The 27714-nt window shown below is 36.3% G+C and overlaps 1 pseudogene; it reads right to left on the reverse strand.

Annotated features, from left to right (window-relative positions):
• Positions 1-17213: 17213 nt before the first annotated feature.
• On the reverse strand, positions 17214-25763 carry LOC145090044 (succinate dehydrogenase subunit 5, mitochondrial pseudogene; annotated as a pseudogene).
• Positions 25764-27714: the final 1951 nt, after the last annotated feature.

The raw sequence follows: 27714 nt of genomic DNA on the forward strand, positions 1-27714 counted from the left end.
ATATGACATATACTCAAGAAGTATCATTACATTTTATTGTTGTTTGAATGTGAAGACACCATAATCAGTAACATCATGTCAGAAGATAATATTGTCGATCCATTCCCTAAGCAAATGTCACCGCCCAAGTCTGTAAATCAGACAAAGTCTAGAGGCATTTGATTTGGATTGAGGACACTTGGTTTGATGTAATTTTGAAACATATAATAATATGAATTGTAACCGTTTTGATGTTTATTTTGTAGAGACTTAAAAAAGAGCACTTGTTGTTATCAAAGTTGTGTTGTTCATTATAGTGTTTCATTTTTTCATGTTTTTAACCCACTTCCAAAATATTTAATTATGTTCAAAACTCCACATTCAGTCATACTCTTGGGAGGGATTATTGTAATTTAAGATTGTCATGAGTGTTAGTTGATTAGACCATACGAGATTGGACATTGCATAAGAGATTACGGTAACACTGTATGAGTACTTGAAATGAGGATTTTAAGTATTAGAACCAATTGAACTTAAAGATTACTTCATGGATTAAGTCACGGGTAATTCTAAAAAGTTAATATCTTTTATTCTTCAAACCGAGATGCATATGGGGTTTTTCTTACAAAATTTGTTGTGCTTCAGTCTGTTCTAATGCTATTTATAATTGGTAGTCATAAAAGGGTATGTCCATGTATCATATGACTAGTAGACAAAAACTATATAGTTAAAGTTTATATGTTCCTTCTGCCTTAACAAAAGAAGCAATATACATGGAGCCCCTGATGATTTGGTGCTGACATTTAATGTGACTGGCTAAGTCCTGACTAAATTGATTTGTTTAATTTAGAAGTCAGATGTGATTGTTAGAAAGCTTTGTTGGGAAAAAGTGGAACTTGGATATTGACCCATTATCCATTTCTCAAGTTCATATAGATAACTAGAACAAAGGAATATATATGATCACTTATCTAAGGGATAAACCTGATTAAGATCGAGTGTTTGGCAGTTGCATTGGATGACTAACTCTCTATTAGTTGTTTGAGAAGAATTAAGACCTTAAAAAGTTAATGAATTGTCCATGTGGGAGACTATTGGAAATAGTGTCCAAGGTCATTAAGTAGTAGGTAATATTTTTAAATAATAACATGGTCCTTTTAGGTTGGCCTCATGATACAAATAGCAATAAGGAAATAAGGGAAAATATGTTATTAATTTATTGAGCAATTAATAAACTGATTGGAAATTATTTTGGAAATTAATTAAATAGGTTGAATATTAATTAAATAATTGGCATTAATCAGAATATTCTAGAACCCTCCAAAAAGAGGAGGTGGACGATTTTTGTTTATCCTGATAAGGATAAGGCAGATTTTGAATAAGGTAAGGATTATCCTTTAGGAATTTGAATTGCTTAAGGATTAATCAGTTGCCTATAAATAGGATGATATGGATCTAGCCTTAGTTATTTATTCCCTCAAAATTTTATTCACGCCTTTCTTATATCTCTACTAGGCGAATAGCCGCGCGTTACGCAACGTAAAATTACGTACTTAAAATTTTGACAAATAAATATTAATATATGTTATTGATATTTATATCATAATACCTCTCATATTTTACCCTACTATTTCATGTTATTCAAAATACAACGTTTTCATTTTTAGAAATATATTAATGTTGTTTTTTTGTATTTGATGGGTTCTTTTCTATCAAAACCAAAACATCCAACAAATACTACGAAATCTATGTTTGTTTATCACCACACAACTCTACTTCTCGGATTCAATCCCGATTACGCTACTGCAAATGCACAAAGTGACATTCATATCCATTAATATCGATTAAGTAAATAATGTGATGTACTTATTATTTGTTAAATGCTTATCGATGCATCATATTAATTTTCATATTCCAACATCAGTAAACTAAAACCACATAGGCATAGTCTGGATACCAACATCTAATTTCCATTAGAGACTAATAGAAACACACCCATGCCACACAAATGCTTGGTTCAAACTACATGTATATATACAAAAAAATGAAAGCTAAAAGGATTACATTCTCATGACTTGAAAAGGAGCATGTCAACTCATTGGTATCGGTTAATACCAGTACAACATTAAAATATGCATGACCTGCCTTTAGTTCACATGTGATATTTTATAGGATCAAATAGGAAATCATGACTTTAGTGGAAACTAAGACCAATTGACATGTAAAACAATTTATATGTAGCAATACATTTGCTAATATGACTTCATATTTTCCAATATCTTTTAGGGTTCAATAAATCCACCTTGTGATGTCAAGGATGAATATTTGACTATTTTCCATCTTTTTTTTATATTCTTAGATATTAAAATGGTTTTAACAAAAAAAATCTTAAGAAAAATAGAAGTTCTTACACGTATGGATACATATGGAAGTGTCAAATAGTGAAGGTAGAGATAATTTCCATTGTTGAAGGAATGATGATGAAAACCGAATCTATTCAAATAATTTAAAATGCTCAGCAAGATTTGTTTGTGTGTGCGTGAGTCAAATATTAATTTAGTACATGTAGTGAATGGAATTAAGTGCATCTTTATGCAAAAGTTTTTACTCTGAATATAACATGTGACATACCAGAAGCAACCACACATTGAATAGTTGGTAAAAACAATATATATATATATATATATATATATATATATATATATATATATATATATTGAAATTTGTATGAAAAGCAGTACACACATAAAAGTCTTTTTCCTTCTTTAAAGGTCCTTAATCCTTGCAAAATATGACAAAAATGTTCCTATTATTCATCGTATTTATACTTGGTCTTGTTATATTTGATGTTTTTCATGTTATTTTTACATTAAATAACCAATTAATAATTATTATTAAAAAGTCTTTTGAGTGGTATTAATTAAATTAGGAGGTTTCAAATGCATAATAATCAAGGAAATCAAATTAGGGGGTTTCAAATGCATAAGAATCAAGGAAAAATGCTTCTTTTATAAGTATGTATGATGATGGGATTGAAATTTATATCCCCTCTCTTGTGATATTGAAATTTCGACTCGTCCCTTTTAAGGTTTCCTTGTTTTGATTTTAGGACTCTTAGGTCCGACTACATTAGAGGGATTCTCCTTTGTGTCCTTCATCCATATCAAAGGTTGCCAATCGCAAGGTCTCAGTCAAGAGATTAAGAGGTATGTAATATATCCTTCTTTAGTTGATTTTTAAATTACATTGCTAGAACTAGCAAAACCTATATCTTAGGGTGCATGTATACTTAGGTAAATTTGTTTGTTTCCGCTACCATTATTAAGTGTGTTAAAGTTATAAACCCCAATAAAGCAACACAACAGAACACCTTGGGCATGTTGAGGACTTGGAGTGGTCTAGACCTAGGCTTGTTGATAGGTCGATGGTTGTTGGTGCACCATATGTGGGCAAAGGGAACCATGTACATTCTCATAGATTAGACATCGAATGAATGAGCATATTTCCAAAATAATATTTTCCATTACCTAATGTATGTGCAAAGTGTTGTGATTGATCAAAACTACCATGTCTTCCCCCGCACACATGCATACATTTTTTAAGCACTTTTGTTACCTTGGCGATTCTTACTCCATTTGTACTTGTTTATACCATAGTTATTATAAGAGTAAAACAAAGTTGAACTTTGAGAAAAGGGTAGGATCAAGAATTTCTTCGGTTGAAACTTCATGGGATTCATGCAAAAGAAGCATGTTTTGGCATCAAGAAAAAAGGTAAAATGCTTTATATCGGTGATGAAATATATAATATTATGGTAAGTTAGAGGTAGTTATTTAAGAATTTACATGCGTAATTTTGTTTCAGTAATAGGAGGGTAGACATCTTTGAGATCATCAACAAGGTTTTTAAAAGTGTGACAATACTCAATAATAAAACTTGAAACTTTTTTTGTATTACGAACTTGATCTTGAAACTATAACATACGAGCCATTTTATCATGCAAAAAAATTCTTCCAGTTTGTCCCAAAGATCTTTCATAGATAATCATCACAAGTAGTACAAAATTATGACTTTTTACGAGTATCTATGGAGTTTCATTCATCATTGTCATCTGTAGATGGTTTTGATTTTTTTAAGATGTGTTTGGATCTTTGAGTACCCTGACACATTTTGGAGATGATTTATCGACATACCTTGTAGTAAGAGTTGTCTATATTTAGTTTGGAACTAAATTGATTGTAGACACTGGTAAAGGAACATATCCGACTTCGAGTTGTGGGACGGTGGTAGATGAAGACGTAGAAATAGTCATGGCAACCAAGTGCAAGAAAAGATATTAGTACCAGATCAGTTGAAGGAGCAAGCTTGTGTGAGCGACATTATAGCAGTCCAACAACGTAAATTGTCGTGTCATACTAGAGATTGAATACAACAGGAACATCCTTGCTTTGGTTAATTAGCGTATAGAATAGTGGCAATAAAAGACGAGGCCTAAGGAGATGGATTGTAAAAGTAAGATCTGGGGGGGAATCGATCGACCGTAGGTAGGAGATGGACAAGAACCTTTAACCGGATACCATGTTGAAATGTGAAAAACCTTGTAGGGATACAAAATAATATATAATACAAAATGCATCCCAACATATTTATACTTATGTTTATTGTTTCTTAAGTTTTGTGTATAAGAAATGAGATTTAACCTTTTACAACAAATTTATAAAATTGTTTCTTGAAATTGCAATTCATAAAAAACATTGATACTAAGATCAACAAGAACAACAACAACAAGGTGATACACATTGTGATTCCTAATACAAGAGTAAAGAGTTTATATTAAGAAATCTATTTAAGGCCATATGAAGTGTATGGATACACCATAAATACAATTTATTTTGATTACAATCTGATACACTTCAAGTGATTGATATGGTTGAAGGTTTAACAGTCACTTGTATTACGGTCGAGAGGTCTCAAATTCAAGCGTCCTTCTCACCAATATTTCCATTCTTTTTATAAGACATTGACTTGGCATGTCACGTTAACAAAATGTCCAATAAGTGCGAACCCAAAAAATATATAAATTATGTAAAATTAACAAGTTGCATAAAATAGTGTAGGGCCAAACTAAAAAAAAAAAAAACAATCGTATGTTGGGTTAAACCGTAAAAAATATTAAAAATGTAAATAGCATAACACTAGAAAGTTAGATAAAATTATGAGGTAAAACCGAAAGAATAAACAAAATAAGTAAAACCACAAAAAGAAAATTATTAGACGCATTGATGGGGGGTCATCCGTGGGCAATGATCGATTACGAAGGATGTTGCTAATAAGACACTTCTTGGACATCCTATTAACTACTTTTTAAAAAGTCAATCTATAGTTAATTACTTATAATCAGTTTTTTCAGAAAACAATGCAATTTTAACCAATAAAAATATTTCAAAATTAAATTAAGGTGTCTATATGGTAAAATGATGTGTCTTTTTAGCCAACCCCTTTACGAATCAACTTTGTGGCTCAAAAGAAAATTGACGTTTGGAAATAGGACCAACTTAGGTTAGCTCCATCTAAAGGAGCTAAATACGCGTTTTGGAAAGTTGGTCACGACCATGGTAAAGTACAAGGATCTAGATGTCAAAATATTGTGCGTTATTCTTTATGCATATATATATATATAATAATTCAATTCCAAATACCGTTTACAACTTTGGATAGTGAAATGATGCAAGCCGACATTAAATCCCATGATCCCAAATGTGTGTTGAAAAAGACTTCCATAAGCCTATGACAACCCTTGTAGTTAACAAAAGTATATGTAAACATGCGGAATTTGACGTCTCAGAAACAAAATACGGTTTTAATGCCTTTATATGAATCATAAAGAACAACTAGAATCCAATAATAGTGACTACATATAACTTACCCAGCAAATAAGTTTTAGAATCCAATAATACTGACTACATATAACTAGAATCCAAAATAAAGAACAACTAGAAAAATATCGTTTGTACCCAGCAAATAAGGTAAGCATCGTCATCATCTATAAATTAAAATTATGAAGCTATTATAAGTTTTAGATCGTAACCTATTAATAACTTTCTACTTAATTTTTAAGTTATTTTGATGGTTATCGGTCAACTTGTTGCATTATACCGCTATAATTGTATTGACATTAGGTTTGTTTGAGTTTTGTCTAATACAGCTTTATGAATTTAAGTGGTTTTTTTTTTAAAACTGATTTTGACTCTATTTTATTTACATTATTGTTTGGGTTTGGAGTGTCAATTGATAAAAATACTATTTTATCCTCTCTAATAAATAAAGTTTATTTTGTCACTTGTCAAATTCTCAAGAGTTTTGGTATGTGTAATTTTGTGGGAGTTTAAAAATTATTATTTTTCATTTGTCATTTTTTGAAAATTTCCATTTTTTAAAAATAAAATTTTAAGGAGTTTTATAAGGAAAGAAAAATAATTATATTAATTTGATAATAAAGTTTCATAAATGCTCTAAAAAATATTTGATTTTTTTTATAAATATTCCAAAATATTACATTATGTTATGTATACGGTCTCACACTATAATAGTTGTAATAAATTTAAAGAAAATTGATTTTGTTTATTAAAAAATTTAAGAAAACTAGATAAAGACTTTTGATGAAAATGGAACATGGATCAAAAGCATGTCAAGATCAAAGACCCTTACGTAATTACGTTTGTGGCTCACTTTTTTGTTTGAAGCATCAATGAGGGATTTTATGCTCACGAAAAGCTACTCCTTTTTGTTCTCGGGGAACTAATTTCATTAAAAGTCTACTCATCTTTGGCTGTCATTTCCCATTTTCTATGTATCCACGTTTGCTTGATCCAAGGTATAAAACTTTAATTACTTTTGTGAATTTATGTTTAAAAATGTTTTTTGCTTTTTTGGTATCGAATCATAAAATAGTGAGTCAACATTTTACGTCAATAGACTATCACATTTGCCATGTTTTTCTCCTTGATCGTTTTTTTGGTTTATCTAGATTAGGGATGTTATTCGGGTCGGAACCGAACCGAACCGACCCGAACCCGAATAAACCGAAAACCGAATAAGGGTAATTGTATGAACCGAAAACCGAACCAAATAAGCAATACAGTTTCGGTTCGGTTTGGTTCCGACCCGAATAACCCAAATAACATTTATAAGATGATTAAGGAGCCAAATAACCCGAATAAACCGAATAACATTTAAAAATAACATTTACAATATGATTATAAATATTGTATTTTGTATGACTTGAATGGAGTTTGATCATAGTAGAAACTAGAAAACAACGATGATGAGACGATTATTTTTTCCGGACGCAAGGGCCGACTTTTTTTTTCTTATTGTGAATGGGCTTTGAAGTTTGAACTTTGAACCGGTGATGATCGATCAATGAGTCCAGGTTATCGTAAGTCACAAGGGCAGTAGCCGCAACTTTCGATCAAAGAGTAGTGTCGCAAGGATGAGAAAAACCTCAATCGATCAAAGAGTAATGTCGTCGACTCATCGATTTGGTGTAATACGGATGATTGAATTCGATTGCGTTGATTTTTTTGGTGTATTACGTGGGTTTTGTTGGGTAACGATCGATAGAAAAGAAGATCGAATAAGCAATCGTGTTAGGAAAAAAAATGTGACTTTTCATATTCGGTTCGGTCCTTTTGGACCGAATAATCCCTTATTCGGGTAACCTGAACTGAATAACCCGAAAACCGAATAAACCTTATATAGATACCCGAAAACCGAATCGAATTGCTTATTCGGGTCTAATTCGGTTCGGTCTGGTTCGGTTTTCGGTTTGGTTCGGGTTTTCGGGCCAAATTCTCATCCCTAATCTAGATTCTTAAATTTTTAAGTTTGGAATCAAATAAGCTATTTTAAAAAGAGAGTGTTATTTTTTAGATTCATTCAAGTAAAAATAATATGTTTTGATTTTTAAGGATTATAGAAAGCAAAACACTTTATTTTTAAGTGAATTGTTTAATGTTTGGTAGATTAACTGAAAACTCGGTTAATTGTTGACAAACTAACTTATTACTACTATTGTTTGGTAAAAAAAAAATAGCTTATAATGTAAAATGATATATATATATATATATATATATATATATATATATATATATATATATATATATATATATATATATATATATATAAGGACATATTTAAAATAAAAATAAAAATAAAAACTTCATAACTTTATCAAAAACTATCTCAAATATCTTATCAAAAGTTAGATTATAAACTAAAATAAGTTACTTTTATAAAGTTCGGTTTCTCAGTTTTCTAGGTTCAGTTTCGCGTTTAAATCCAAATTCATTCCAAACCTAACTTTGAGAATGAAAACTTGGTTTGCTATACATAACAGATGAAGAGGGTAGGTTTCAATGAATTTAAAACTTTTTTTTCTAGAATGCCTAAAATTTGCTTGACATTTTTTATGCAAAAATGTTCCATTTTCTTATCAGATTAGGAACAAAGCTCCAATGTTATAGAAAGAATTTAGCAAGGATGTGGGAGAAGTTGTCAATAGTGGGATTCAAACCTCCGCAACATACCTCATGTATATAGTGCTTTAATCATTTGACCAACTTCCTACTTGTGTGAAGAGTAAAATAATATATATATATATATATATATATATATATATATATATATATATATATATATATATATATATATATATATATATATATATATATATATATCATGTTGCAGAAATCGGGATTAATCGGCGATTAATCGTGGATTAATCACTTGACGTTCTCCAACCGTCGAGGATTAAGGCATTAATCGGAAATTTAGGATTAATCGGGTTTGGCGGGATTAATCGGCCTTGGCGGGATTAATCAGTCAACAAAAGTCAAAAAATCCGAAAAAAGTCAAAAAAATTGAAAAAAATGTCAAAAAATTGAAGCTTTTTTTTAGAAAAAATCAAAAAACCAACTTTCTTTTTTTACTCCAAAATTTTCAAATTTTCAAAATTTCAAATATTATACCAAAATGTTCATATTTTCGTATTTTCAAATTTCCAAATTACAACTTTTCTAATTTTCTAATTTTCTAATTTTGAAGTACTTGTTTTTCTTATGATATATTAATATTTAATTAATTTTAATATTTTATTAATAATTTATGGTCCCCGATTAATCCTCGATTAATCCCCGCTGAGACCGATTAATCCCTTAACACCAGTCGACCGTCGAGCTACCGTCAAACGATTTTTACATCCTTGATATATATATATTTATAGGTTTTTACATATACTAAAACCGAAATTGAACCCATTATTTTGGTTTTTAAAAAACATAAACCCAATTCGTCGGTTTTTATTTTAGTTTTGGATTTGTTAGCTTTTCAGTTTACAGGTTCAATTTTGCTCACCCTAATTTTACCAAACTGTAAATTACAATAAATTAGATAATAAAAATTATGATAAGCTAGCTTATTTTGCCAAACATGATCTTAACCAAAACCATAAGAGGAAATATCATCTTTCCATTCTAGAATTGTGAAGGATCGTCTCGTTATCCTGTTATATGGCACTTTGATTAGAAGGATCGGTCCATGATAAGCTGACAAGACACTTTTGTTATTATTGTCATTATTTTTTATCATATATATATATATATATATATATATATATATATATATATATATATATCAAAATTTTATAGATTCTTATAATGTGTTCATCACATATTATATGCATATTCATGTTCTTACAAGAACATCCAACCACCGACCACCCCTTTTAACTACCATGTAAAAAATTCAGGCAACGGTGAAAAACAAGTATCCATTGCTAGGATTGATGACATGTTCAATCAGCTGCAAGGTTGGAGCTATATCTCAAAGATCGATCTTAGGTCAAGATATCATCAGCTGAAGGTGAGAGAGCAAAATATTGAGAAGACCGTGTTCGGAACAAGATACATACACTGAGTTATTGGTTATGTCATTTGGACTAACAAATGCTCTAGCAACATTTATGGATATGATGAACAGGGTTTGTAAATTATTCCTCGATAAATTTGTGATAGTGTTTATAGATGACATTTTGATTATTCAAAGAGCCAATAGGAGCATGGAAAGCACTTACAAGAAGTATTAGAATTTTTTAAGAAGGAGAAGTTTTACGCAAAGTACACCAAATGTGATTTTTGGATTCGAGATGTCCAATTCTTGGGTTATGTGGCTAACTAGGAAGGAATAATGGTTGACCCAGCAAAGATTGAAGTTGTGGTGAAATAGGAACGACCAAAAAGTCCCACTGATATTCGAAGCTTTCTAGGATTAGCTGGATATTACCAAAGGTTTATCCAAGGCTTTTCTTCGATAGTTTCTCCATTGACAGCTTTGACCCATAAAGGAGCTAAATAATGTGGAGTGAGAAACATAAGAAGCATTCGAGAAATTAAAGAAGAAGTTGTGTGAAGCATCGATTCTTTCTTTACCTGACGGAGTCGAAGACTTCGCGGTCTATAGCAATGCATCGGGAGTTGGGTTAGGTTGTGTTCTGACCCAGAGAGATAAAGTGATAGCATATGCATCTCGATAATTGAAAAAGCACAAGAAGAACTACTCCACTCATGATCTGGATTTGGCAGCGGTGGTATTCATATCCCTGGAAGATGGGAAGGCCAGGGGCCAGATTGTCGTGTGGGTTGCATGCAGGGATGTATGTTGGATCGTAAACCGGCAGTTGCCTATGCTTTGTAAGTGCTTATTATGGGAAGATCCGGCGTCTTCAGCTGTATTTTAGGTTCATCGTGAGGTTCATTTGAACCGTATCCGGTGGACCATTTTGCAGATGATATTCATTTCATGGTCAAGTATGGTTGTGCCTGGATGGGCTGCTTGGGTTATGTTTTGGTTTTGCTACCAGTGAGCAGTGGTTCGAGTTCTAAGTGGGGGAGAATTGGAATTCTCAAGTTGAACGTCAGTCATTGAGGGTTCTGTCAGATCGTTGCTTGGGTTTTTGCTTTCAGATTTGTATGGGCATATGTTGGTCAGTGAACCCTTTTTAGAAGCAAGTATGATCAACTCCGAGTGGGTGTGGGTTCTCTGGTTTGGGTGTCAAGGTATTCGAGACCATTTTTTGTTGAGTTTGTTTTGAACGGGAATCCTTCGAGGGATTTAAGTGGTGCCAGTTAAAGGTCAAGGAATGTGTCAACTACCCTCCTGTTCAGTATATTCTATGTTCCTTCGGTCTTCAGGTATGTTCAACCTCAATGGTAGAGTGGGAGCTTGATTCATAGCAAGAATCAGGTTTTGGTAGCCTTCAGGATCATCTTAGAGGTTTTATCGAGCTAGTAGGGTAGTGATGGAATCCGTTAAGTCCAGTATGGGGTTTTGTTTTGACCGATCGTGGATATGTTTTCTGTTTTGATTAAGGTAGCATATCGATTATCTCTGGTGTTTCTTTTCTCTTCGGACAAGATTTTAGGTCTCTTAAGTATGTGTATGGGGGTTTTCCGTGTGAGTTGGGTTTTCTCTTCGGACAAGATTTTAGGTCTCTTAAGTATGTGTATGGGGGTTTTCCGTGTGAGTTGGGCAATATGGCTTTGGGGCTCTTGGCTCGAGTTATGTGTACGGTTCTTTTGGGTTTCAGCTTCCGATTTGGATCAAGAGTGCAATCGTCATCCTCTCATGGATCGTGTGCGACTTTGTTTTTGTAGGGATTGCTTGGGTAGCAGTTATGTGTTGCTCAGTGGCGTTGTGAGAGTGTCGTCAAGGTCTGTGTGTTATCAGAAGAATTCTGGTCATAGGTTGTGGGCCTAGTGATCATAATAGTTCATTTATTCTGCTTGTAGTGTTTTCGGGGTGACACGTTGATGAGAATCGGACGAGTCAATAATTTGTTGGTTAAGTAAAGGGAGCAGTAAGGGTAGTGTGGAGTATCAGGAAGGTATCAGAAAGTCTCGGCAAGTTGTATGTTATAATCTCAGTTATTTGCAAGCGATTGTTAAATTTGTGATTATCAAGTTGTAAATTCCTTATGCAGTTGTAAGTTGTAAAGTTCTTGGGGGTTGTATCGAGTGGGTGCCCTGGTGGAAGTACACTGGAGTCGGTAAGGGTTGGATGTATCGCAAAAGTTCATGGTTGGATCGTAGTTGCTCGTTGAAGCAGTGGTCGGTAATGGCATAACATAGAGTCAAGGGTGTTAAGATTTTGGGTTCTTCATATGGTTTGGTTTTGGGATAAGATTCACGATCAGTGTGTTTCAAGGATCATTCTTCATGGTACTGGTATACCTCAGTTTGGGACTGGGGGTAGATTCTAATGGATGGTTCTGTCATTATGAAGGTTAGGCTAGTAAGGAGGTTTCAGGCTCCTAGTATCAGTGTTTCGGGTCGTATTAGTGACATAGGATTCCACATGTGTGTAGAGTATCTTGGAGATTAGGAAATGATAAGTCACTCGTAGCAAGATTAAATAATCTCTGAGTAATTGGTTTGACCCTGTTGCACAACTTTCGTCTTGTAACACCCAAAATTTCATGCCAAATTAAAACTTTTTTTTCGAAACATTTAAAACCATTCATCATTACAAAGTTTGTTTTCAAAATAATTAATATCAGAGTTTTACCAGAAACATAAACAAATCATGAGGAGCTGTACGATCATGCCTTCGCCTTGCCGCGATCTCATGATGTACCTGAAACAATAAATTGAAATTGTAAGCCCAGAAGCTTAGTGAGTTCCCCCAAAATACTCATACCCACAACAATACACATATATTCATAAACAACATACTATGGGTCCAGTCAACCATCGGGATGGAATACCCCAAGCCCTCAACCATCCGATTGGAATGCCAACATACTATGGGTCCAATCATCCTCGGGATGGAATACCTCAGGCCCACAACCAATAAGTTGGAATGCCCTCATGCTATAATTCCAGTCATCCTCGGGATGGAATATTCACGGCCCACAACCAACAAGTTGGAATGCTCAGGTCTATTGGCTTTCGCACAAAGCAGATAAGCCTCAACAGCTAAACAACCATGTGCACATATAAGAGATAATCACATAACAGTCTATAGACAACCATGGATCTAACGGACAAGACCACATACCACATAATATTATCCTACCCTCTAGGATACCGAACTAACAGGTCATACTTCGTATCACATAATATCATCCTGTCCTCTAGGATACTGATCTAACAGATCATACTAGTATAACATAACAAGATAACAATCCAAAGGGCCGACCTTGGTGCCTTAGACCCTTGAGTATAGTGAGGATAACTCACCTCACAGATGTCGCACTGAAGTGATAGGCTCAAACTCACGAATCACCAACACGAACTCCACCACCTACAGTTACCATAAGACCTTTTCAATAAATTTCCAAATTACCAAAATAGCCCCTCCCCGAGGTCAGCTGGTCAACCCTTGGTCAAAGTCAAAGTCCACAATCAAAGTCAACAAACCGTGTTGACCTCAACTCATCGAGTTTCCCTGTTACTTGCCGAGTTCTTACGTGTCCAAAGGTTGGGAAAACCCTAGTCGACTCGTTGAGTCATCCGACTGACTCGCCGAGCCCAAGGCAATCTTCATCGGACTCGCCGAGTTGTTCATGAACTAGTCGAGTTAATCACCATCTTCATATGACTCGCTGAGTCCCTTCAATCATTCATCCATATAGATGCTTTTTAATCCATGCTAAGGCTCCACATTGTAGATCCAACTTCCCAGGGCATGTTTATCACGTAAAGTTGCAAACCTTACGTGCATGCAAGGTGGTAATGAACCAAAACAAGCTAAAGAAGAGGTTATGGGCAAAAGAGCTTCACCAACATGCTAAATACTGAGACTTTATGATGATAAAGGCCAAGATTATCCTAGATCTGAAGTTGCAAATTCAAATCTTGGTTCATTACTCAAAATGCAACACCAAATGCCCAAAATGGTCCCAAAACTCAATATAGAAAGGGGGTGTAACTAGAAGAGGCTCAAGGTGACGACTTGATACATCCAAATGGTGATGAACTGAGGTAGAATTCAGATCCCCAGTTGTTCCTTGTTCTAAGCTTCTTGGTCTTCAAACCTTTCCTCACCAAAATCCCTCTTCCAAGCTAAAAAGCACACCAATATACATGACAACACAAATTAGGGTTTCTGAATTCGAGGGGAGCAGTAAGAGAGGCTAAGGGGGATAAGTGATCATTAAATAGGGTGCAAAACCCCAAAATTTAGGGTTTCATCTGCCAGCTCCTACTCGTCGAGTCCCTTACTGGACTCGGCGAGTAGGTCACTAAAACTCGTAGACCAACCCGTTGCTACTCAACGAGTAGGGCAACCAACTCGTCGAGTAGACCTTGAAAACAAGAAAATTCTTATATTAATTCAATACCTGAGAATCGAGGCGTTACACATCTGAGTATAACCGATGCAGGGATGAATCTTCTACTCGAAGGATTATTTGAGCCTTCTGTTGAGTATAAGTGTTTTGTTGCTATATATGGTCAGTGGCTTTTTTTCCCTTTGAAGCAGCATGTGATCAGGGGTTGGAAGCATTTTCTTTGGTGCGAGACCCTATGAGGTTGGATTGGTGTCAGTTCAGTAGGGGAGGTCTGACAGGGAGTTAAACTGTTGAGACTTTAGGTTTCAGATCTCAGGGGAGGTAAGATTGGGTTTTATTCAAAAGATTGAGGATTCGTTCTTCACCGGGATTGAAGAACTATTTTGAGTATGGTTTCAGTAGGCTTGGATAGGACGTTGTATGATCAGAGTTAGAAGTGTTATCATTGGTTGTTTTTCATTGATAATTGGAATAGGTTGCTTCAGCATGGGCCGTCAGTCGGGAAATCGGGGCATTGTAGATTTCAGGTCTCAAAAAAGTAGAGGTGGTTTGCAAGGATTAAAGGTTTGATTTGTGTCTACAGGATGGAAGTTTCGTTTGGGTTTTAGTTGTTTCGAGAAGATTGTTCTATGCGTAGAATTTCCATTTGTGATCATCAGGTTGATTGTTTTGTTATGAGTATTATAAGGAGCGATTTTGAGGACGAAGTCTAATTTAAGTGGGGGACAGTTGGAACACCCGAAATCTAGAAGGTTACTTATGGAATTATGCCAATTTCAAGTTGAACTCGGTGAGTTGGAGGAGCCAACTCAGCAAGTTGAAAATGAAGAATCATGGATTTAATGGGTCTACTTGACGATTTGATGAGCCTCAACTCGGCGAGTAGAAGTTGGCTTGACCGCGAAGTTTAATGAGGCAACTCGACGAGTTGAGGAGCATCAATGCAGCGATTTGACCGCTCAGAAGGAAACCCTAATTTGAGGGTTTGGCACCCTATTTAAACACCTTAAGTCCCAGTTGTTAGCCTCATTTCCAACCTCCTTATTAGCCTCTTTGTCCTCCTGAAACCCTAAATCGAGTTGTGAGCCTCTTGTTGGGATTTTTGTGTGATTTTGGTGCTTGGTGAAGGTTTAGAAGAGCTTAAAGTAGTTTAACTTGGAGGGAAGCTTTAGGATCCAGAATCTATCACACTTTTGGCAATCGTTTGAGGTAAAAAGTCTGGAACTTAGTGATTAATAGCTTAGATCTTCTTAATTGGGTTTTATTGGGTTTCTGGCCTCCTTTTTGAGTTTATGGATAAGATAGTTGGTGTAAAGGCTCATCCTTTCATATATGAGTTTTTTTTGCTACCCTTGAGCTTAAAGGTGCAAACTTTAGGATGATCTTGATGTCATGCATGCATTAAGTCAAGTGTTAAGTTCATTTGAAGCTTAAGGAAGTCAGATTTATGCTTTGTGGCCATAACTTTATGGATTAGGTGCTTAACGAATTAAGTTGTTGGACTTTGAGCGAACTCGACGAGTTTATGGATAAACTCAACGAGTTGGCTTGGTTTTCCCTGATATTTTCAGATGAATAGAGGAACTCAACGAGTTGGTGGGTAAACTCAGCGAGTTAACTTGGTTTTTCCCAATTTATGCAGATTGATGGTGAAACTCTATGCGTTGAAGGAAAACTCGGCGAGATGGGTCGTCTTGGACCGTTGACTTTGACTTTTGACTTATGTCTTTGACCAAGTTGTCTCAAGGGATATTTGTGGTAACCTGATTTGTATATGGGCTTAGGATAAGACCCATATGGAGTTGGGCCTAATTCGGAAAATTGGGCCATTAATGGACCTTTGTGGATCTTTTGGTTTTGGGCTTCAATTTTGGTGCATGTTGGGTCAGGGGTAAAATGGTCATTTTACCCCAAGTATGGATTATGGATTACGACATGGAACCCAATTGCTGATTGGATGTGTTAATTGGTATTGATAGCTCGGGAAGCCGGCAGGGCAGCAACTAAGGACTTTCTTTCAGAGAGTTTCTACATTCAAGGTGAGTTGTCCTCACTGTAAATGTGGGTCGTAGGCACCAATGTCGGCCCATTGGATTCATATCATGTTATGCATGTTATTGTATTGTTATGATCTGTTAGATCGGTATCCTGGTAGATAGGATGTTGCTATGTTGTTATGATTTGTTAGATCGGTATCCTGGTAGATAGGAAGTTGGTATGCTTAGTAATATGTTAGATTTGTTTGATATCTATTTTGGCTATATGTTTTCCAGTAGCATGTATTGATGTAGTGAGGTTGGGCTGAGACTGTACTGCTTAGTGCTACGAGTCAACAAACCCAGTAATGTTTATATTGGTACATTATATGTATGCTTATTTGTTATGTATATGTCGACATGGTTTGTGTGTGTGGTTGGGTTGAGGAGGACGTTCTTTGTGCGGAAAGCCAACAGACACAGGGCGTCCCGGATAGACTGAAGGCCATTGGGGCGTACCATTCATGCTAAAGGTTCCGTGAGCGTACCAGATAGACTGTAGGCCGGTGGGGCGTTCCAGTCAGACTGAAGGCTCTATGGTGTACTAGATAGACTGTATACCGGTGGGGTGTTCCAGTCAAACTGAAGGCCCTGTATGCATGTAGTTATTTGTATATGTTATCTTTTTAGGAGTTGGTATTTTGGGGAAACTCACTAAGCTCCGTGCTTATAGATTTGGTTTATGTTTTCAGGTACTTTAGTGGATTGTGGCAAGGTGAATGCGTAACCATACACATCCTTGCGTTTTGGACTTATGATTTCTGGGAAACTCTGATAATGTGAATGTTTTGAAAACTATGCTGAAAAAAGGTTGTTTTGAAAAGTTTAAGTTTTATGAAGTTTTTGGGATGCTACACATAGTAGCGTTCAAAGGCTACAGTTAAAGCATTAGCAACATCACTTAATAAAGGTTTCACATCCTGCAACATAATTTCACCAATCAAACAAAAATTCATGAAAAAAAGACAAATAATGATATAAAGGTTCCATGAAGTCAATGTTACCTCGCCACTCAGTCCAACACTGTCATCAATTTCCATTTTCCAAGTCACAAGGAAGCGAATAAACTCAACAACTGCCTCTGCATAATGTAGAAGGTTTGCTAATTCCTCTTGGCCAACCTTGTCTTTAGTGTTCTTAGATAATGCTCGATTTGCTTTGTTGACAACACTGTCTGGAAGTTCAGCCCAGTTTACAGCCATAAGCTTCTTGATGGCGACCTTGATATCACCATCTTTAATGTCTGGTAAGTGTGTCAACCCACCATCAGTCAAGAACCGGGTGCTTCTGTAACGCCCGCAAATCTGGGCTAGTCAAATTAGAGGCAATAGGGGTCGAAAACGACTTTTCGACAAAAGATTATTTAGAATAAATAATCTTAATCAAGTTGTAGAGTATGTTACAAGGTTTTCGTACATATAAAGAACGCCGAAAACCGAGTTATAACGAAGAAGTTATGACCCGTTGAAGTTTCGCGACGGAACCGGCACGATACCGAGAAGCGTAAATAGTGAATTTACGATAGAGCGAGATTTAGCCTTAGCGATCTAAACGAAAGTCATAGAATATGTTAAACTAAGAACATCGATAAAAAGAACGCCCAAATCTGACTTCGTATGAGGAAGTTATGATTTTTTCTAAGATTTAGCATAGCAGTGCACAGCCCGAAATCTGAATTTTAGATCGGTCGATTTTTAGCCGACGGGATCTAAATGAAAGTTGTAGTACTCGTAAATACCAACGCGTGGATATAAATAACGTCAAAAACGGAGTTCGTATGAACGAGTTACAAATTATAATAGCATATTTACGTATTAAAATAAAGTATAAATCATATATACGTACACATATATATACATATGTATATATCATTAGAAAGGTATCGACGATGCGGTCATTATAAGACTAATGTTGAGTTCTTTCGACATTAGTTTAGTGCAAATATCATTAAATCTATTTAAAATAGTATTATAAAGGGGTGTTTAGTTGTTTATATAACTATAAGGTCATTAAGTAATTATGGAGGGTAGTTTTTGTAAATTCAATTACTATAAATAAGAGGCTTGGGCTCTCATATTTCTTGCACCATTCTCTTGATTCAAGAGTCTTTCTCTCCTTATCCCCCGAGCATTTCGGTCCCTCGTGATTCGACTTCTCTTTCTGTAGTTTTAGTATAGTAAGGTGAGCGCTGAAGCGCTGCACGAATCTTTCTTAGAAAGATTCAGCGACGAAGTTCTGCCCCTGCAGAGCCCGACTCCTAGCTAAAATCCCCTTGTAAGTAAGTTATGCTTACCCTATTTTAAATATAGTTTATATTTAAAATTAGTATTGTTATTATAAATTTATAATAAATATTTGAGCTATTATTATGACTTATATAAGTGTCGTTATAATATCTTTTTAACTACTCGCGGTACGGGGAATCTGGTTTAAAGGGCCGCATAGGGTTGTTGGATTTCAGAAGTGCTATATGCCAAAATGGTCCTGCCCTCCGGTGTTTTATGTCTGGCCCCTGTCTGTACATAGTGGTTGGAAAGTATTGTTTAAACGCTTATATAATAATAATAATAAGACTAATAATTAGTCACGGTAAATATTAGACTAAAATCTAGTGGTAATAATACTAGGTTTCGTCGAAGGAAATTATTTTAAAGTAAACGAAGCGCTGTCCGAGTACCGAGTCACCACCTTCTCAAGTGAGTGCATGGTCTCTTTCATCTTACACATAGATATGAAGTATTTTAATATAAATTACGTGTTATGTGTGCATATTGTCTGAATACTTGTTGTCTATGCTGGTGAAAGATTTTTATACATGTTTTAAATGATGTAAATTGTATAAAGTATTTTATATCTACAAAATATGTTGGGTAAAACATGGGTAGATGAATGATGATGGATAAAAGCTGAAATAGAGGAACATTAGTAGTACGGACCTAGTTCCCTATAGGTATACATTGGCAGCAGTGGACCTAGTACCCTATAGATGAGCACTGGCAGCTGTGCCACAACCCGTAGATGATTTAGATCTACGGTAAACGTCCTAGCAGCTGCGCTCTAAGGATAGTATCGGCAGTTGCGCCTAATAGGGAGCCTTATGACCATGACAGTAGCGTTAAAAGGTCAATACCGGCAGAAGCGCCTCATAGGAAATGTCCCAATTCTGGCAGCTGTGCCTAAGTGACAAGATTAGCAGCTGCGCTTGACCAAAGTGTCATTGGCAACAATGGACTTCATGTTGTTTCCTTAGGATGATCCTTAGGAATGAATGAATGAGAAATAGCTGATTCTTAGGGTAGATCCTTAAGAATAAAGAAGATAATGGGGATGGGTAATTGGGTTGATTATTTGATTGTTTAAACATAATAATTATATTATTGTGGGTTGAAAACCCTATGTACTCACCAGGTTTCCCAACCTGATCCACTCAGTTTATTTATATCACAGGTGTTGATATGAAGTGACATTACACTGAGAGATTTAAAGAGATGTAGATCACTAGTGTAAATAATTGTAAGTTTTGTTTATGCTTATGTTTCTGTATTAACGATGACATCCCAAACGTTTTAAAATGAAATAAATACGTTTCTTCGAAAATGTTTTAATAACGTATTTACCATGTTTTTCTGGGAACAAATTCCGCAACATTTTTATAAAATGAAGTACTTTGATTTTTATAAAGCATAAACAACATCGGTCTTTTCTGGCGTGAAAATGGGGATGTCACAGTTGGTATCAGAGCATTAGTTTAAGCGAACTAGGAATATGGATTTATTTCTAGACTTAAACTTAGAATGCTAAGCGATGATTGTGAGGTGTGAGCACTAGCTTATTTTAGGAATTGTGCCTAAAATGCTTTTATGTGCTAAATGCTTGTGCCTGATATGCTGTTATTCGTTCGGATCTATGGTTTGTTGCCGACCGAATCTGGAAACCTTATGTGTTTAGGATTCTAAGCGTTTAACTACGATATTAGAACTAGCATATAAACGTTTCGGAGTGATAAGAATGATTTAAACGTCAATCCTAAGTAAAGGTCTAGATTCACCTTATTCGGCGTATAGATCAAGATGGCAAGAACCCGTAGCGGAAACGTGAATGCAAATGGGAACCGAGATCAACCCCCAGCGATTGAGCAAATACCGGTTGTGGTAGCCGCTGCTGAGCCAATAACGATGGCAGGAGTGCAAGCGATGATCCAAGCAATGTTGGATCGTCAAATGGAGGAAACCAGACGTTTGCTCCAGCAAAATCGAGAGGAAGCGACTATTCAGATCGAACAGCCCAAGTTGAACGAAGGGCAGACTGAGGAAGGAAACTACAGTGGGACTGTTGGTCAAGTCAACCCACCAATAGTTCGACAAAACAACCAAGATGACGAAGTCGAGAAGAATGGATGCAAGTACAAGGATTTTCTGACTTGCAAGCCATCGACTTTCACTGGAAAGGAGGATCCGATCGGGGTCATGGATTGGATCTCGGAGATGGAATTAGCTTTCATGACGTGCGGTTGCAAGGGAAAACAACAGACCACGTTTGCAGTGCGTCAGTTTCGAGGAGGCGCTGTACGATGGTGGAATACCTTGGGAAAGACGCTGAGCCCCAATGAGCCCCTGCAACTGACATGGGCAGAATTTTTGGTGCATTTCAAACGTAGGTACTGCTCAGCCCAAAATCTGCTCGAGCTAGAAAACCACTTCCTTACCTTAAAGAAAGGAAGCATGTCTATTGATGAATACACCAACAACTTCACAGAGAAGATGGAGTTCGCCTTACGTCTTGTTCCGGATGAGCTGACAAAAATTGACAAGTACGCAAAAGGACTTCCATGGGAATATGCAGTGCGTCAGGCACCTACTTTGGAGGCAGCTATCTGGGCTGCCAAGTCGGTTGAGGAGATGATCAAGGGAAGAGCCGCCAACAAGACCGAGGTTGGCGAAAAGAGGAAGTTTGAGGGGTCTGCGAAGCCCGATGAGAGAAGCAAATCAAGTACCAGGAAGTTTAGAGGAGGAGGGAGTGAAGAAAGATGGTGCGAGAAGTGCAAAAAGAAACACTCTGGAAAATGCAGTGAGGAAGTAACTTGTTTCAAGTGTGGGAAGCATGGTCATTATGCCAACGAGTGTAAATTCAATAAAAGGGTGTGTTACGAATGTAATGAGGAAGGACACTTCAAGCAAGATTGCCCAAAGAGAGAGGGGGCTACAAAGCCAAATGTGCCGCCAAAGCCAAAGGCGAGAGCATTTCAAATGATCCTTGACGAAGCAGATGACAATGCGAGGATTCAGGAGTGACAACTTGACATCCAAAGATCGAGTTATGAGGTAGCCATAGAATCGTATGATGTAGCCTGTTAGAGGCATATTCTAGGGTGAACTTGAACACCTATGTAATAGTTTCAAGGAATAATAAAAACCTTCGTTTTGATATCTGATGTGTTAAGCTGTTATATGATTTTCTTGTGTGGTGACTTGGAAAACTGTGGGACAATACCTGAGACGAGTATGAGTAGGTGTGAATGGTAGTAGAGGCCTATACTACCGGAAGCACAGGACTCACACTTGGATCAGGGAAAGTCACAAGGTTACCAAGAAGCTAGTAATTGATTTCGTTTTATTCAAGTGTGTTGTTACCATCGTTTCGGTAATGACTAAGAAGATTGTTGATATTCCGACCCTAGTGGTCATATCGAATCGAGTCCGACTACGATGAGTATGTTGTGTGGCTCAGAGGACCAAGTTTGATGTAGCGTCCGACTTAAACCAAACGGTTGAAATCAAAGCGATCAATAGAAGTATCGCACTCGTTGTTAAAGAAGTTGGTGGCTAGAAATGCCTAATGTTAAAGTGTGATTATATCACATTAGAACATGAAGGAAGGCATAGTCTGTTTTAGAATTTAACTCTAAGAGACCTAAGTCTAAGTGTTGCAACATACGATGATAGGTCATTAGAATATGACACATCGATCTATAGTAGTAATAAAAGAACTTATCTCAAGTCCGTATCCAGCAAGGATCGAGATTGTGACTTGAAGATCATAATTTGGAGTCTAACCTGAGGTAGAGAGCAGGTGCACGATCGAGTACTCTTACAGTCAATGAGTTTAAGAGATAGAATCGAAGGAATGTAGAAGTTATAATTATTACCTAGGATGAAGAGATGACGTATGGAGTCATTATACGACCCTGTTTCGTTGATGATTCCGGGACGTAATCATCCTAAGGGGGAGATAATTGTAACGCCCGCAAATCTGGGCTAGTCAAATTAGAGGCAATAGGGATCGAAAACGACTTTTCGACAAAAGATTATTTAGAATAAATAATCTTAATCAAGTTGTAGAGTATGTTACAAGGTTTTCGTACATATAAAGAACGCCGAAAACCGAGTTATAACGAAGAAGTTATGACCCGTTGAAGTTTCGCGACGGAACCGGCACGATACCGAGAAGCGTAAATAGTGAATTTACGATAGAGCGAGATTTAGCCTTAGCGATCTAAACGAAAGTCATAGAATATGTTAAACTAAGAACATCGATAAAAAGAACGCCCAAATCTGACTTCGTATGAGGAAGTTATGATTTTTTCTAAGATTAGCATAGCAGTGCACAGCCCGAAATCTGAATTTTAGATCGGTCGATTTTTAGCCGACGGGATCTAAATGAAAGTTGTAGTACTCGTAAATACCAATGCGTGGATATAAATAACGTCAAAAACGGAGTTCGTATGAACGAGTTACAAATTATAATAGCATATTTACGTATTAAAATAAAGTATAAATCATATATACGTACACATATATATACATATGTATATATCATTAGAAAGGTATCGACGATGCGGTCATTATAAGACTAATGTTGAGTTCTTTCGACATTAGTTTAGTGCAAATATCATTAAATCTATTTAAAATAGTATTATAAAGGGGTGTTTAGTTGTTTATATAACTATAAGGTCATTAAGTAATTATGGAGGGTAGTTTTTGTAAATTCAATTACTATAAATAAGAGGCTTGGGCTCTCATATTTCTTGCACCATTCTCTTGATTCAAGAGTCTTTCTCTCCTTATCCCCCGAGCATTTCGGTCCCTCGTGATTCGACTTCTCTTTCTGTAGTTTTAGTATAGTAAGGTGAGCGCTGAAGCGCTGCACGAATCTTTCTTAGAAAGATTCAGCGACGAAGTTCTGCCCCTGCAGAGCCCGACTCCTAGCTAAAATCCCCTTGTAAGTAAGTTATGCTTACCCTATTTTAAATATAGTTTATATTTAAAATTAGTATTGTTATTATAAATTTATAATAAATATTTGAGCTATTATTATGACTTATATAAGTGTCGTTATAATATCTTTTTAACTACTCGCGGTACGGGGAATCTGGTTTAAAGGGCCGCATAGGGTTGTTGGATTTCAGAAGTGCTATATGCCAAAATGGTCCTGCCCTCCGGTGTTTTATGTCTGGCCCCTGTCTGTACATAGTGGTTGGAAAGTATTGTTTAAACGCTTATATAATAATAATAATAAGACTAATAATTAGTCACGGTAAATATTAGACTAAAATCTAGTGGTAATAATACTAGGTTTCGTCGAAGGAAATTATTTTAAAGTAAACGAAGCGCTGTCCGAGTACCGAGTCACCACCTTCTCAAGTGAGTGCATGGTCTCTTTCATCTTACACATAGATATGAAGTATTTTAATATAAATTACGTGTTATGTGTGCATATTGTCTGAATACTTGTTGTCTATGCTGGTGAAAGATTTTTATACATGTTTTAAATGATGTAAATTGTATAAAGTATTTTATATCTACAAAATATGTTGGGTAAAACATGGGTAGATGAATGATGATGGATAAAAGCTGAAATAGAGGAACATTAGTAGTACGGACCTAGTTCCCTATAGGTATACATTGGCAGCAGTGGACCTAGTACCCTATAGATGAGCACTGGCAGCTGTGCCACAACCCGTAGATGATTTAGATCTACGGTAAACGTCCTAGCAGCTGCGCTCTAAGGATAGTATCGGCAGTTGCGCCTAATAGGGAGCCTTATGACCATGACAGTAGCGTTAAAAGGTCAATACCGGCAGAAGCGCCTCATAGGAAATGTCCCAATTCTGGCAGCTGTGCCTAAGTGACAAGATTAGCAGCTGCGCTTGACCAAAGTGTCATTGGCAACAATGGACTTCATGTTGTTTCCTTAGGATGATCCTTAGGAATGAATGAATGAGAAATAGCTGATTCTTAGGGTAGATCCTTAAGAATAAAGAAGATAATGGGGATGGGTAATTGGGTTGATTATTTGATTGTTTAAACATAATAATTATATTATTGTGGGTTGAAAACCCTATGTACTCACCAGGTTTCCCAACCTGATCCACTCAGTTTATTTATATCACAGGTGTTGATATGAAGTGACATTACACTGAGAGATTTAAAGAGATGTAGATCACTAGTGTAAATAATTGTAAGTTTTGTTTATGCTTATGTTTCTGTATTAACGATGACATCCCAAACGTTTTAAAATGAAATAAATACGTTTCTTCGAAAATGTTTTAATAACGTATTTACCATGTTTTTCTGGGAACAAATTCCGCAACATTTTTATAAAATGAAGTACTCTGATTTTTATAAAGCATAAACAACATCGGTCTTTTCTGGCCGTGAAAATGGGGATGTCACAGCTTCCAATTCCCATTGCAAAAGGAGAAAATCTTTCTATACAAAGAGAATACCATAAACAACTTTCCCTTTCAATGTCAGAAAACACGATTTAAGAACAAAACCAGAGAAAATCTAATGTGAAATATGAAAAATTAGCATAGTGTGAATCGGTTTTCTTTCTTCATATAACGAATAATGCTTCATACCATAACACCTCGTTTCGAAGACAAACCCTAAAGTTCGAGAATGCAATTTAAGCATTATTTTATTTTGATAAATAAAATTTAAATAAAAGAGTTTTAATGAAAAAGTGTGTAGTTGGCATTATAATTTGTTTTGGAGGTCTAAAGAGTGATCTTGGGGTTCGTGGTGTAAAGAATATTCGAGCATGTGGCTAAAGAATAATCGAATGGGCTTATTTGGTAAATATTGGACTTAAATTGAAAGGATTTTGGAATGTTGAGGGTTGAATGGTAATATATGGACTTAGGTTGAAAATATTTTGTATAGGAGGGGATATTTGGTTAAATATGGATTTAATTTGAAAGAAAAAATAGGAGGAGGGGCTGAAAATGTTAATATGGATGAAGTGTTGATTTTGGATGGGGGTATATATCTGTCACCTTATCCTTCATAACCCTAACCCTACTTCTAATAACATCGGCCGCCACCACCTTATACCTCCAACCCTCCAGCCACCACTCCTTGTCGCCACCGAAGAAGCACCGGAACATCCACCGTCGTCATTCTGTTGTCGACGAAGAAGAACAATCATCATCTCGTCGTTGATCCATTTGTGGAGATTGGATACTGATGACCGTGGAGGCTATTGTGGTTTGTGGTTGGGTCGCACACACCCTCTCTTATCTAATCTTCTATCGTCGTGCCTCGAAAAATGCACATCGTTGTCGTCGCCGCCATGCGGCTATTCACCTTAACCGATGTTTTCCGACCGTTGCAAGCCACCAGGTGGCTGGTTTAGCTCGTATTAGCATACGTAGGCATGTATGATGTTGTTGTCAGTTGTATATGTCGAGAGTGTGTGATGGTTTGGTCGGAAAACCAAAGAAACCCACCACCACCACCGTGGGTGGTAGCTATCAACTTCGACTACCGCCTGCCACCACAAGGATGGTTGTGTGTGTATGTTATTGTGTGTGTTCTTTTTGGATAATATGTTGTAAAATGTATTGCTTTTGCCGGTTTAATCAAGGAAAACCCCACCACCACCATCGTGAGGTGGTAGATGCTGCCTTCTGCCGCCGCCAACCGCCGTGTTGGGTGGCGTGCATTTATATGTGATTGGATTGTTAATTGAGTTGCTTGGACATGTTTTGGTCTAAAATCATAACCACCACCACCACAAGGTGGTGGCTGCCGCCATTGACCACCATTACCTGAGGTGGTAGTGTGTGCTGCCCGACTTATTTAACACAAATTGACCTAAGAACTTAACCAACGGACTAATTGGCACACGATTGGGTTGGAAACCCTAATTAGGGTCTAGAAAACCCTAATTTTTGATATGTTAGTTTGGAATTACCAGGACCCACGTTTTGGACCATTGGATTGATGTTATGACTTATTCCCGCTTACATTTTATGTTTGGCCTAGTAGGGTGATGAAATTAATGACTTAAGTCCTTAATGGGTTAAGTAAGAACAAAAAACCCTAATCGTCATTTTATGCAAAAAAAACCCTAATTGGGTTTGGGTTCTTTTTGGGCCATTTATTGTACTAAGTTGTTGTGGGCCTTCGTGGGCCAATTGGGAACAGGTTTATGGACTAAGGAAATTATTGAACAGGTTGGATTAAGTTACAATTGTGTTTGACTATAATGAAAAATGAAATTTTTACCCTTGATTTTTGGGTTGTTACAAGTTGGTATCATAGCCTTGGTTTGAGGGATTGGGACATACTTTCGGGTGTGTCTGAACTCAAACTGACGGTTTATAAAGTTTTCAAAGGAAAAATGTTTCCAAGGAAAGATTTTTATAAGACAGGAAAGGGTATGGTGCATGCAATCGGCCAAGCTCAAGTAAGTTTTCCCTAGAATACCCATATATGTTATCTGTTATAACTTGATTTATGAATCTGTGAATCGCATGATAGTTAGGGCTAGGAGAGATGCCTTTATATGTTGCATGAGATGGTAGACTTGCATGTTAGTGCTGAGTAGTCAGCGATAGATTGGCCTGATATGTGATGCTTGTAGCCTTGGAAATACTGGATGCTATGTCGGAATGAGAATGACTATTGGTATTGGTAACTGCTAAGTGTATGCTTTGAAAATTGTATACGGTTAGGATCTTATAGCCTTAGAATAAATGATTTGACCTTATTTCATACTCCTTGTCTGGTTGTGGTCCTAGGGTAGAGTCTATTATTTGACAGTCTATTAGATCCTATTATGTGTATAATTTGCATGCATAAGGCAACCAGAAGTGAGGGGGATGTGGATAGCATGAGTTGTGGTATGTGGGCTGAATGTTCTATGATAGTTCTTTGGATCGGAGTGCTACTGCACGAATGTTGCTTGCTTTGTACTTTATGGAACTTATGAATGATGGGAGTCAGCTACTGAGTGAATATGACGATATTCAAGATGTGGGAGGCTGGCATCATGAGGAGTTCTTCAGAAGTTTATGGAAGGGAGAGGTGGGAAACCTAGGAAATCCAAGGATATGCTCCAGTGAAT

Source organism: Lactuca serriola, chromosome 2 (assembly GCF_051521515.1).
Source record: "Lactuca serriola cultivar US96UC23 chromosome 2, Lser_US96UC23_V15, whole genome shotgun sequence".
Lineage (NCBI taxonomy): Eukaryota > Viridiplantae > Streptophyta > Magnoliopsida > Asterales > Asteraceae > Lactuca > Lactuca serriola.